Source organism: Heterocephalus glaber, unplaced genomic scaffold (assembly GCF_053883595.1).
Source record: "Heterocephalus glaber isolate CG9 unplaced genomic scaffold, H.glaber_assembly_v1.0 deba00001729, whole genome shotgun sequence".
Classification (NCBI taxonomy): Eukaryota; Metazoa; Chordata; class Mammalia; order Rodentia; family Bathyergidae; genus Heterocephalus; species Heterocephalus glaber.
Window position 1 is genome coordinate 4,818,412 of NW_028258440.1, and position 14,930 is coordinate 4,833,341.

Sequence of the window (14,930 nt, forward strand, 5' to 3'; positions counted from 1 at the left end):
TTGGGGTAGTCCTGCTCTTCTTTTTCTAGAAGCTTGAGGTTCAGCATCAGGTTGTTTAGTTGGGCTTGTTCTGTTTCCCTAATATGCATATTCACTGCTATGAATTTCCCCAATAAGACTGCTTTAATTTGCCCCATAGATTCCCAAATGTTGTATTGTCATTGTCATTTAATTGAAGGAACTGTCTGATTTCTTCTTTAATTTCCTCTGTGACCCATTGGTTATTCAGAAGTGTGTTGTTCAATTTCCACTTGTTTATGAAATTTTTCCAGTTTCTTTTGCTATGGATCTCCAATTTCATCGCACTATGATCTGATAATATACAGGGGATAACTTCAATTCCTTTGCACTTACTTAAACATATTCTATGTGTGAGTACGTGGTCTATTTTGGAGAATGACCCATGTGGAGCTGAGAAGAATGTGTATTCTGATTTTGTGGGGTGGAAGACTCTGTAAACATCCATCTGTTAAGTTCATTTGTTCAAGAGTTCGATTGAGTTCTGGTATTTCATTACTTATTTTTTGTCTAGTTGATCTATCTATTTGTGACAGTGGGGTGTTGAGGTCCCCCACTACAAGTGTATTAGTGCATATATGACTTTTCATGTCCATTAGTATTTGTTTTATATACTTGGGTGCACTAGTGTTTGGTGCATAGATATTTATGATTGTCATCCCTTTCTCTTGGATTGTTCCCCTTACAAGGATGTAGTGTCTGTCTTCGTCTCTCTTAATCAGTATTGGTTTGAAATCTACTTGATCTGCAAAGAGGATAGCTACTCCTGCTTTTCTTCAGGTTCCTGTCGCATGGAGTATTGTTTTCCACCCTTTCACTTTCAGTCTATGAGTTTCCTTTTGAATTAAGTGTGTTTCTTGTATGCAGCATATTGTTGGATTTTGCTTATTGACCCATTCTGCCAGTCTATTTCTTTTGATTGGTGAATTGAGACCATTCACATTGATGGTTATAACTGAAACATATTGATTTGTCATTGCCATGACTTTTTCTTTTTGTTAGATTCTCCCCCTTTACATTTAATTTCTTGTCATGCCAGATGGGTTCATTCTGCTTTGCTTCCTGGGGTTGTGATCCTCAATGTCTGTTCCTAGGATATTGTGTAAAATTCTTTGGAGTGCTGGTTTGGTATTCACGAAGTTCTTAAGGTGCTCTTTGTCATGAAAGTATCTTATTTCTCCATCAATTTTGAAAGATAGTTTTGCAGTGTACATCCATCTGGGTTGGAGGCTGTTTTCTTTTGGGGCCTGGAATATGTCCCTCCAAGCTCTTCTTGCCTTGATGGTTTGTGTTGAGAAGTCTGCTGTGATTCTGATGGGCTTTCCTTTCTATGTGATTTGTTTCTTTTCTCTGCTTGTAAACTTTGTTCTTCTGTTGAGTTTCTGGAATCTTAACAATTATATGCCTATGTGTAGATTTTTTTTGATCAAGGCTATTTGGAGTCCTATATGCCTCACTTATCTGTATTTCAAGCTCTTTTCCCCTGCTTGAGAAGTTTTCTGCCATTATTTCTGTGAAGAGATTTTTTTTATGTCATCTGCACTCTCTCCTGTTTCTTCATTGACTCCAATCAGTCTTATGTTATTCTTCTTTGCATCATTTAGCAGCTGCTGGATTAATTTCTCATGTTCCCTTATAATTTTGAAGCAGTTTTCCTTTTCCTGGTCATTAACTGCAATCTTATCTTCTATATCTGAAATTCTATCCTCACATTGGCTCATTCTGCTGCGCAGACTTTCAATGGAGTTTTTCATGTCCTGGAAATCTATTTGCATCTGTTTTATGGATTCCATTTGTTTCCTATGTTGGGATTCCATCATGTCCCTCAGCTCCTCTCTAGGTTTATTAATCATGTCTCGCACTAGGGGCACAATTTCTCCTGTTATCTGAGAAATTATTTCTGATTTTATTTTTTTCCAGACCCCCTTTTGTTGCTAGTTCAGTGGGTCCAGGTGGTTGAGTATTAGAGTGTTCCATCTCATTTCCCTTTGGGGTTGCTGTAGGTGATCTGGAAGTCTGGTTTTGAGACTTATTTACGTGTTTTCTCATTTCGACTGGGCGGGGGGTGGCAGGGGTTGCTGTTGGCGCCCAGGTGGCTCACCTCCTCTGAGCTGAGAGAGGTGGGACAGGGGCCGGGAGCAGTGGTAGGGATGGTGGCCCAGAAGCCCCTTCCTCTGGGCCAGGAGTGGCAGGCCAGATGGTGGCCTAATAGCCCTTTCCTCTGGGCTGGGGGCAGCAGGAGGGATAGTGGCCAGGAAGCCCATTCCTCTGGACCAGGAGCAGTAGGACTGTGGCTCAGAAGCCCCTACCTCTGGGCCAGGAGCAGTGGGACCCAGTACTGTAGTCTGGTGGTCCGGTGTCCTCTGTGTCTTTGTAGTGTGGAACCAGGTGGCTGTACAGAGAATCGGGGGGGGGGGGGGGGTTGTCCAGTGGATTGAACACAATTATAAATATTTTAGCACAAGTGCTCAAAGGCATACCTTCATGTCCCTTGGTCACTTCATTAATAAAAATAGTGAAGAAGCTTCATTTTTACCTCAATATAACCATTACATTTGTCACATGAAGAATGGGAGGGCCAGATGTTCTCTATGACATAAATCCATCCTGTAGCCCAAGAAATAGCAGGTGCTGTATTAAAAATATTTCACATAGCATCTAATCATATCAATGCCACTAAACTTGACATTTTTTTTATCAGTACACCAAACTTACCTAGAAAATGCTGATGGACTGGAAAGATCCAATAGGAATAAGATACATCATGTTCAGGTACAAACACCCAATAATAAATGTAAATGTATTGCATACCTAAAATGTACCAATTAATATATAAATTTTTAAAAAGAAATATGGTTTGAAAGTAAGAAGACTATGAAATTTTTAGCTGTACTTGGTAGAGATCCAACAAAACATTCCTGGTTAAAAACTGGAAAAAGTGAATCAACATTTCAACCTTTAATTTGTATTAATGATAAAATCACTCATACAGGGCCAGGGATTTAGCTCAGTGGCACCGCCACCTGCCTCACAAGTGCAAGGTCCTGAGTTCAATTCCCAGTATCAAAAAAATAAAGATCACTCATACAGTTTTTAAAAGTTGTAGTCATTTATTTATCAAAAATTGCAAATATACTTCAAATAAAGAAAGTTATGCTGCCAGGTCAAAGCCTATATCTAGCAATAAATCTTTTTTTTCAACCTCTACTTAGTACGTGCACAACCAAAGTGATAAAAATTTTTCTAGGAGCTATCCCAAAAGAACTGAAGTATAATAAGAAAAATCAGAATCTTAGGGTAAAGAACTCTCCCAAGAAGAGTAAAGATACAAGATTTCTTGTTAATGCTGAAAAAAAATTAGATTCTGTTGTCAGAAAGCTAATCAATGACATTATGATAAGTTCATTATTAATTTGTATTTGTGAGATGTTAAGTGGAAAGACAGGCAAAAGCAAAGTTCCAGTCCCTTCAAAAGGAGATAAGGTCTGAGATAATGCCACTGTTAACATCAATTAACAAACATATTCTCCTTTTCATTGGCCATCTAGGCAGATAAAGGTCCCAGATGTGCGAGAACTGGTGGGTATACTGCTTCACTTTTTGAGGACATGAGTGGATGCTTGGCATCTCCTCCAGCATGATGCCTAGTGAGATCTGGCAAGGCAGTCAAGAGGTGATTACCAACAGCCGAGCAAGTACTGCTCCCCAAACAGGGAACACAAAAGGAAAGTGGTCAGATAAACTGAAAGTCATGACTTCAGAGATCCTTGAAATGGTGTTTGCTAAATTGGAGGGATTTGTCAATAGAAATTTTAAAACTCTAGAATCTATACTCAGTGAAAATACAAAGAACAACAAGACAGGCTGGGAAAGTGAAAGTGCCAACTTTTGTACTAACATACATGAAGAGCTATCGCATTCTGCTTTACATGTGCACACAAAGAAGGTATCAAGTATTATTTTGAAGGCTATTCGAGCTGATTAAATGTGAACTTGCCAGATTTGGAAACATGTACACACAACCTACTACAAGAAAAACAAATGCTTAAAAAGCTAATCAATTTAACTTTAGATGAAATGTTTCCAGACATGTTTAATGAAACTGAACCAGAAGAGGGAGACATGGAAAGTTACAGATACAAGCCAAACTATGGAAATTTTCTTGCTGGAGGAGCTGGACCAGAGTCGAATGTAGAAGAGCATGAGGATACAGAGAAAGTGCTGGAGAGAAAAGATCACTAAAAGAAGAAACTGAATCAGACTTTTTTGAGCAACAAGAACTAGAAAGAACATTGAAAAAAAACTTGAGGTAGAACTCAAAAAAACAGAAAAGGGCCCCCATTTTGTCCATTATAAGAAATAATGTTGGGGGAGTAAAAAAATTTAAGATGTATCATGTATATGTACCAAATACCCATAAGGAATGAGGGAAGGAGGTTAGTGGGGGAGGGAAAGGATAAAAAAAAGAATCAAGATGTATTATGTACATCTACCGCCTTCCTAAGATCAATGTAAACTTTATGCATTGCAAAAATATACCAATAAAATAAATATTTTAAATGAAATTTTTCAGAATTGATTTAATTGATCACTTAAATATACTTTCTCTGCCACAATCCCATTTATGTGACCTCCCTCATGCTAGTGATAAGCCACTTGCTCAAATATCTGCTACAATTCTGAATAAAACAATGGATCTTTTCATGTCTGAAGCAGACTAATCATTTTTACAGAGTATTATTAGAATCATATTTCAAAAAATTTACTCTGTTGCCATATTAGACAGAAGTGCATATGAAAACATGTGCCACACTACCACAATTCCTGTATCTCTTTCCTGAACAAAAAACTGCAGTAAAGGAAAGTAGTCTGCTTATTCTACCGTACTGGACAGAAATCCATGTACACATCAGCCCAGATTCAGTATTGGTAAACTGACCAAAGCAAATGTAGTTAAAGATATTATACAATCAGGATAATAAATTTAGAAACATTTGTTACTTCCAAAGTAAAATCTCTCTTTTGTCTTCATATGAACCTCACAGTTCTAATGACTTTACCACTGTAGCAAGATGCGACTGCTTTAAACCAACCATGGTTATCAACCAAAGATTCATATCTTGATGTTCAGTGGATTAAAAGAAGTCAGGAATGACTACCTCAATGTGTCATCTAACTGGCTCTAAACTAAATACGTATGCAACACTACTGATTAGACAGATTTTACAAGGAATCAAACATGAGTTAAAGAAAGAAAAAAATCTATTCATAACTCATAATGTTATTTCTGAAAATATTATAAGTTAGGTTGTTAACAAACACTATGCTGGACATTATATGTACTAAAAGTAAGTATAAGTATGTAAAAGACATATCTGACAGAGAGTTTGACCCAAGCTAGTCAGAAGATATTGTGGAAAAACTGATCAATAAAAATGACTATCAAAAAAAACTTCACTTTCAAATATTAGATACTATTGAAAGCATAAGTAACATTTCTGAGAAAACAATAGAGGAGAAAAATATCTCACATACTTCATTAAATGTTAAATGTCTTATAGTTGAGAGATACCTGGAAGCAAATTTTGGAATAGTCCCAAAGTGTAGAAATAAGACTATTCTAACAATTTTAGTTCCAAACTTACACGTTGCTATGATTTCCAGTGATATGTTGGATATATTGTTCTTCAAAATCTCAGTTTTACTGTCATGTTTGGCATAAGTCCAAAGGATTCTATTTCTTCAAGATTATCCATGACACTGTGTGGCACATTTCCAAAAGCAGAGTGCCAACCATCTCCTATTATGGACCCAACACATGAAAGCAAAAGGGAGAACTTTCCATTTCCAAGAAAGGGAAAAGATACACTGCTGAAATCAGCTTCTGATGATAAACAAATAATTATACTTAAGAAACAAGATACCGAGCAATCTCCCTCTGACTAATGTAAGGAAAATGCTAACTTTATTACAAAAACTATTTTGGATAGTTTAAATTCTTTTGTCATAGAAAAAATATATTTGCTACATATTCTTGATTGCCAGACTAGTTAAAAATCATTTGTTAGCCCTGAATTTACAAATTTTAAACAAGATGACAGTGTTTTTCTTGAATTAAATCAAATGCCATCACATGTGAATATCCCAAAAATATTGACAGATGAAATCAGTCTGAATCAAGAGGTCACAAATTACATATTTGATGACTACAGAGAAAAACATAAACCTGCAATTCATATATAACTAAATTGTCTTAAGGAATATGCTGACATCATTGCTGGTACCATTTTTATGCTTATTAAGCATTATGTAGATCTAAAAATCAAAAAGATGTATTCATATCTAAACAATGCTTCATTCCGAGAAAAAAATCAACCCAAGTGAAATTATCAACAATATCTTGAAGAATTTGCTCAGTAGGTTATCTTTAAAAGACAGTAGTTTTTACTCAAAACAGAACTCTGACCTGTTAACACAATTAGTTGTAGAAAATGAAATATTGTCAGGTCAAAGAAAAATGGAAGACAACACTGAGCTGTCTCAAATTTCAAAATGCCAAGATCAAAACCATATTATACCTGAGAAAAGTTTTAGAGGAAGTATTTAGAAGTGGAGACTATGGGACAAGAATAACCCTATTTTGTTAAGTGCAGAAAAGAAAACTTTAAACAGGGTATATGGAAGGGTAATGGAAGATGTACACAATTGGTTACCATTTAAAGAACTCCCCCACTTTACATCTGATTATAAAACTAAAATAACAGCAATGCAAAAAATCCCTCACCATCGTATGTAAACAATGTCACAAATGATATAGTTGCAAGTGTTTGGGGGAAAATGTTCTCAATAATTGAATCAGGCTGGTATGAAAATAATGGCGAGAGGAGAGGATCAGAAGCACCTAGTAGTGATGAATTACTGATAAATCCATAATGCTTTAGGGGATTGAAACAAGCAGAAAAAAAAGTGTCTTTCCTGAACATATGATATGGCAAGCTTTTCTTTTCATAGACATTAAAAGTGTCACTTTATTGGAAACCACATTATCTGAATTTTCTCCATTACAAGTGGGTGAAGAATTGGTCCAAAAGGTTCTCAAAAAGATCACCAAATTTGTTTAGCTGAATCTAGAAGAGAGCTTATTTCCTAAAGGTCAGTCAGATGCAATACCATCTCTGAGACCATGCAGTTCTAAAGCTAATCCTAAGGGCAGCCCTAAAGGAGGCTTTAGAAAAAAAAATTTCAAAACAAAATCAAAAGTTTCCTCCTTGTTTAAATTTGGACTAGACCACAGCTGAAGCCTAGTGTTAAGGCCAAAAGCAAGACCAAGTTAGGTCCTGTAAAGAAAACACCAGGAGGCAACATTGGGCTGCAGCATTACCATCAACAGAAAATGCCAAAAATTCCTTAGTGAAAACAAAACTCCACACAGAAAAACTAAAAATGTATGCCAAACATATAGTATGTAATATTCTGAAAATAATTGTGAATGAATTTGAAAAGATTAAGCAAAATAGAGCAGTGGTAAAGGTAAAACTTTTATGCTTTGATAAACTCATGCCTACAAGTGAGTGATTATAGTTTTGCAAGGATTATATGCTACTAAGAACAATTTGGCTAACCCAATAAAAAGCTCACATTTGGATAAACTCAAACTTTCACAAAAGAATTTAGACACAATCTCTTTAAAGCACATCTTTCTTTAGAGAATATTACTTGACAGCTAGAGAATATTTTTCCTAAGAAAGATATTTCTAAACAAGTGTTTGATAAATAGCAAGCAGAATCAAATGACCCAGAAAATGAAAAATATAAGCTGTTGATAGTAGCTGAGACTTTTGAATGAAATATTAATAAAAGCAAAACAATTAGAGCAGTCTGTTTCACTTTTAAATTTGTCACCTCTTGAGGCTTGTGAAAGCAAGTACTACCATAATTTTTAAAGAATTTCTACTAGAGCTGGGGATTACCAAACACAAATTAATACCTTTAGCCAAGAAATTGTTGAAATGCTATTTGAAAAATTATTGTTTCTTAAATCAGGTATTCCTAACCAACAAGAAAGAAACTCAAGGAAGCAAAAGACGACCTCTAGAAAGAACAAAGAACAGCAGCAATGTACCAATCTATACTCCAAAAATTTTTTAAAACAAAATTGATTTGGGCTCCAGCCACCAAATCTCTCAAGAGATCATTAAAGGAGTTTTGAACACCTTACAGTAATTCGTAGATCTACAGTTTAAGCATGTGCTTTTTATGAAATTATGAGGATGCCTATTGAAAACTTTCTTGCTGTCCAAAAGAAACACTGATGAAAATCTGCTGCCAAAATTACAGCCCCTGAATAAGTTTCCTGATGAAGCTAAATCAAGTACTATGGAAGTTTTCCAGAACCTTCTCCCAAAGCTCGCCCTTTCTGTGGTGTCCCGGCTGAGAGTGCTGCTGCCCACGCTGACCCTGACGGATCCTACCCTGAATAATGTAACAGAGAAACTGAAGCCATGAAAATTGGAAAGGAAGAAATAAAATCTTGCACATAATAAAATTGTTTGCACAGAACCCCCATAACAAGTTTTAGAAGCAGTAGCAGAGTTTATTAAAATGGATGGCTAGATCAGTGTATTGTATTTTCTGTGCCAGTAGCAAGTAATTTAAAATGTTATCAAAGAAGAAATTTATAATAGCGACAGAACATGCCTAATCAGCCCGCTGCAGACAGGCAGGTCTGTGCACGCCCTACCGAGGTCCTGAGTCAGACAGAACACGCCGAATTAGCCCGCTGCACACGGGAAGGTCTGTGCACACCCTACCAAGGTCCTGAGTCACGCGGAAGACACCGAATCACCCCGCTGCAGACAGGCAGCCACCTGGTTCCACACTACAAAGACGCAGAGGACACCAGACCACCAGACCAAGGTACTGAGTCCCGCTGTTCAGGGCCCAGAGGTAGGGGCTTCAGAGCCATCGTCCCACTGCTCCTGGTCCAGAGGACGGGGCTTCCAGTCACCATCCCTCCCGCTGCTCCCAGCCCAGAGGAAAGGGCTTTTGGGCCACCTTCTGTCCCGCTGCTCCTGGCCCAGAGGAAGGGGCTTCCAGGCCACCATCCCTCCCACTGCTCCCGGCCCAAAGGGAGAGGCTTCTGAGCCGCCATCCCACTGCTCCTGGTCCAGAGGAAGGGGCTTTGCAGCCACCATCCCTCCCACTGCTCCCAGCCCACAGGAAAGGGCTTTTGGGTCACCACCCCTACCACTGCTCCCGGCCCCTGTTCCTCCTCTCCCAGCTCAGAGGAGGTGAGCCACCTGGGCGCCAACAGCACCCCCTGCCCCCCCCCCAGTCGAAATGAAAAAAACACATAAATACATCTCAAAACCAGACTTCCCAATCACCTACAGCAACCCCAAAGGGAAATGAGATGGAACACTCTGATACTCAACCACCTGGACCCACTGAACTGGCAACAAAAGGGGATCTGGAAAAAAGGAAATCAGAAATAATTCCTCAGATAACAGGAGAAATTGTGCCCCTAGTTCAAGACATGATTAATAAATCTAGAGAGGAGCTCAGGAACATGATGGAATCCCAACATAGGAAACAAATGGAATCCATAAAACAGATGCAAATGGATTTCCAGGAAAAGAAAAACTCCACTGAAAGTCTACACAGGAGAATGAGCCAATGTGAGGATAGAATTTCAGATATAGAAGATAAGATTGCAATTAGTGACCAGGAAAAGAAAAATTGCTTCAAACTTATAAGGGAACATGAGAAATAAATCCAGCAGCTGCTAAATGATGCAAAGAAGAATAACATAAGACTGATTGGGCTCAATGAAGAAACAGCAGAGAGTGCAGATGACATAAAAAAATCTCTTCACAGAAATAATGGCAGAAAACTTCTCAAGCAGGGGAAAAGAGCTTGACATACAGATAAGTGAGGCGTATAGGACTCCAAATAGCCTTGATCAAAAAAAATCTACAGATAGGCATATAATTGTTAAGATTCCAGAAACACAACAGAAGAACAACGTTCTCTAAGCAGTCAGAGAAAAGAAACAAATCACATAGAAAGGAAAGCCCATCAGAATCACAGCAGACTTCTCAACACAAACCATCAAGGCAAGAAGAGCTTGGAGTGACATATTCCAAGCCCTAAAAGAAAACAGCCTCCAACCCAGATGGATGTACACTGCAAAACTATCTTTCAAAATGGATGGAGAAATAAGATACTTTCATGACAAAGAGCACCTTAGGAACTTCGTGATTATCAAACCAGTACTCCAAAGAATTTTACACAATAGCCTAGGAACAGACAATGAGGATCACAACCCCAGGAAGCAAAGCAGAATGAACCCATCTGGCATGACAAGAAATTAAATGTAAAGGGGGAGAACCCAACAAAAAGAAAAAGTCATGGCAATGACAAGTCAATATGTTTCAGTTATAACCATCAATGTGAATGGTCTCAATTCACCAATCAAAAGAAATAGACTGGCAGAATAGGTCAAGAAGCAAAATCCAACAATATGCTGCATACAAGAAACACATTTAATTCAAAAGGAAACTCATAGACTGAAAGTGAAAGGGTGGAAAACAATACTCCATGCGACAGGAACCCGAAAAAAAGCAGAAGTAGCTATCCTCTTTGCAGATCAAGTAGATTTCAAACCAACACTGATTAAGAGAGACGAAGAAGGACACTACATCCTTGTAAAGGGAAGAATCCAAGAGGAAGAGATGACAATCATAAATATCTATGCACCAAACACTAGTGCACCCAACTATATAAAACAAATACTAACAGACATGAAAAGTCATATATGCACTAATACACTTGTAGTGGGGGACCTCAACACCCCACTGTCACAAATAGATAGATCAACTAGACTAAAAATAAGTAATGAAATACTAGAACTCAATCGAACTCTTGAACAAATGAACTTAACAGATGTTTACAGAGTCTTCCACCCCACAAAATCAGAATACACATTCTTCTCAGCTCCACATGGGTCATTCTCCAAAATAGGCCACATACTCACACATAGAATGTGTTTAAGTAAGTGCAAAGGAATTGAAGTTATCCCCTGTACATTATCAGACCATAGTGGGATGAAAATGGAGATCCATAGCAAAAGAAACTGGAAAAATTTCATAAACACGTGGAAATTGAACAACACACTTCTGAATAACCAATGGGTCACAGAGGAAATTAAAGAAGAAATCAGACAGTTCCTTCAATTAAATGACGATGACAGTACAACATATTGGAATCTATGGGACACAATGAGAGCAGTCTTATGAGGGAAATTCATAGCAGTGAATATGCATATTAGGAAAACAGAATGAGCCCAATTAAACTACCTCATGCTGAACCTCAAGCTTCTAGAAAAAGAAGAGCAGGACAACTCCAAAGCTCATAGAAGGGAGGAAATTATAAAGAGCAGAGGAGAAATCAATGCAATGGAGACTAAGAGAACGGTACAAAAAATCACTGAAGCCAAGAGTTGGTTCTTTGAAAGAATCAACAAAATTGACAAACCTTTAGCCAACCTTGTCAGAAAAAGGAAAGAAAAGGCCCAAATCCATGTAATTAGGAATGAAAAGGGTGAAATTACAACAGACCCAGCAGAAATCCAGAGGATCATCAATACCTACTTCCAGAACCTATATGCCAATAAGATAGACAGCACAGAAGAAATGGACAGATTCCTAGATACATATGAATTACCAAAGTTGAACGAAGAAGACCTAAAAATTCTGAACAACCCAATATCAACCAATGAAATTGAAAATGTAATTAAAACCTTATCAACCAAGAAAACCCTGGGCCCTGATGGCTTCACTGCTGAATTCTACAAGACATTTAGAGAGGAACTGCTGCCACTATTGTTTAAAATCTTCAGTGAAATTGAAAGGGAAGCAATACTCCCAAATTCATTCCTGAAGCAAGCATCACCTTGATCCCCAAAGCAGAGAAAGACCCAACTGAAAAAGAGAACTATAGGCCAATCTCACTAATGAACATAGATGCAAAAATCCTTAATAAGATAATGGCAAACAGAATGCAGAAGATCATCAAGAAGATCATACACCCTGATCAAGTGGGATTCATCCCAGGGATGCAGGGATGGTTCAATATACGCAAATCAATTAATGTAATACACTATATCAATAGAGCCAAGGACAAAAACCATATGATTATCTCCATAGATGCAGAAAAAGCATTTGTCAAAATCCAACATGCATTTATGATAAAAACCCTACAAAAAATTGGAATAGATGGTCTCTATCTCAAACTGATAGAAGCCATCTATGAAAAACCAACAGCCAATATCATACTAAATGGTCACAAACTGAAATCCTTCACACTAAAATCAGGAACAAGACAAGGATGTCCACTATCACCACTCTTCTTCAATAGAGTTCTGGAAACATTAGCCACGGCAATTAGACAAGAGAAAGAAATAAAAGGAATAAAGATAGGTAATGAAGAAGTCAAATTGTCATTATTTGCAGATGACATGATACTCTATATAGAAGATCCCAAGAACTCCACCAAAAGTCTTCTAGACTTAATAACCAAATTCAGTCAGGTAGCTGGTTACAAGGTCAACACACAAAAATCAATAGCTTTCCTCTACACAAATGACAGACTCACTGAGAGAGAAATAGGGCAAAGAATTCCTTTCACAATACAATCCAAAAAACTGAAATACCTAGGAATCATCCTAACGAAAGAAATCAAAGACCACTTCTCTGAAAACTATGGCACTCTGAAAAGAGAGATTGAAGATGATATCAGAAAATGGACAAACATCCCCTGCTCCTGGGTAGGAAGGATTAATATAGTGAAAATGGCCATATTTCCAAAACTGCAATATAGATTTAATGCAATTTCAATTGAGATCCCAGCAGCATACTTCATAGACCTTGAGAAAACAATCCAAAAATTCATTTGGAGCAAGAAGAGACCCAGAATAGCAAAAGCAATTCTAGGTAACAGAGACATGGCAGGGGGTATCCCAATCCCCAACCTGCAACTCTACTACAAAGCTACTGTGATATAAACAGCATGGTACTGGCAAAGAAACAAACTTGAGGACCAGTGGAACAGATTAGAAGATGCAGAAACAACGCCAGACACACTCAGCCATCTCATCTTCGATAAAGGAGCCAAACACCCTCACTGGAGGAAAGATAGCCTCTTGAATAAATGGTGCTGGAAAAATTGGGCTTCAACTTGCCAAAGATTAAAACTAGACCTATATCTCTCACCATGCACTAAACTAAAATCAAAATGGATTAAAGATCTAAATATTAAAATAGAAACTCTGAACCAGTTGGAACAGAGGTTAGGTAGAACCCTTGAAGATATCGGTGTAGGAAAAGATTTTATGAACAAAACCTCAGTTGCCCATGAACTAGCACAAACAATCAATGAGTGGGATCTCTTCTTTTAAAAGGCTTCTGCACAGCAAGAGAAACCACCAGCAGTGTGAAGAGACAACTCACAATGTGGGAAAAATTCTTCACCTGCTCTTCCTCAGACAAAGGTCTAGTATCTCGAATCTATAAAGAACTTAAAAAGATCAGACCTCCCAAATTTAAAGACCCAATCCAAAAATGGGCTTCTGAAATGAACAGACATTTCTCAGACAAAGAAGTAGAAATAGCAAATAAATACATGAAAAAATGTTCAACATCACTGGTCATTCGAGAGATGCAAATGAAAACAACACTGAGATTCCACTTCACTTCAGAAAGAATGGCTGCTATCATGAAATCAACCAATAACAAATGCTGGCAGGGCTGTGGGGAAAGAGGAACCCTGCTCCACTGCTGGTGGGAGTGTAGACTGGTGCAAGCACTGTGGAAATCAGTATGGAGATACCTCAAAGAACTAGGTCTGGTAGTCCCATTTGACCCTGCTATTCCACTGCTGGGGATCTTCCCCAAAGAATTAAAAGAATCATACCACAGTGATATATGTGCGCCCATGTTCATAGCAGCACAGTTTGGGATAGCTAAAACTTGGAAACAGCCCAAATGCCCATCAACTGGAGACTGGATAAAGAAAATGTGTTTTTTTAAATAAAATGAATTACTACTCAGCCATAAAAAATGAGAAATTAGAGACATTTATAGCTAAGTGGATGCACTTTGAGGCAATACTCTTAAGTGAAATAAATAGGACACACATGTGTAAACACCGAATAGTGTCTCTGGTGTGAGAAACTGAAAGTGTACATAAGGACTAAATGTATAATAGGTAATGTGAAATAGGAAGAAAAGGGGCAAAGGGGAAGGAAGTGGGAGGGCTAGGGGAAAGGATAGAAGGGAACGGGATTAATATGAGAAAATGGAAAAATAGGAAGAAAATCTTTGTAAATAGGGAGGACTGGAGGGGTTGAAGGGAGGGCTGGGCAAGGGTGAAAAATAAGAACCAAGAGAGATTATGTAAAGGTGCAAATTTCCAATGATGAATGTCATTATATTGTATACCTAAAATGTACCAATAATTAGAATGAATAATCGATAATGTAAAATAGGAAGAAAAGGTCCAAAGGAGTAGGGGTAGTGGGAGGGGCAGGGGAAAGGAAAGAAGGGAAAGGAAAAATGATGAGAAATGGAAAAAATGGAAATAAAGTCTTTGTAAATAGGGAAGGGTGGAGGGGGTGAAGGGAGGGCTAGGAATGGGGAAAAAATAAGAACCAAGATGCATTATGTAAAGGTACAATTCCCAATGAGAAATGTAATTGTGTTGTATACCTACAATGTACCAATAAAAGAATTTAATACAAAAAAATAAAAGCAGACAATAGGCAACAAATAGTTCTGGGGAAAGAATATCTATTTACTGCCCAAGGGTAGCTGTAACAAATTTTAACAATCTCTTTCAAGACCTCTTAATAGGAG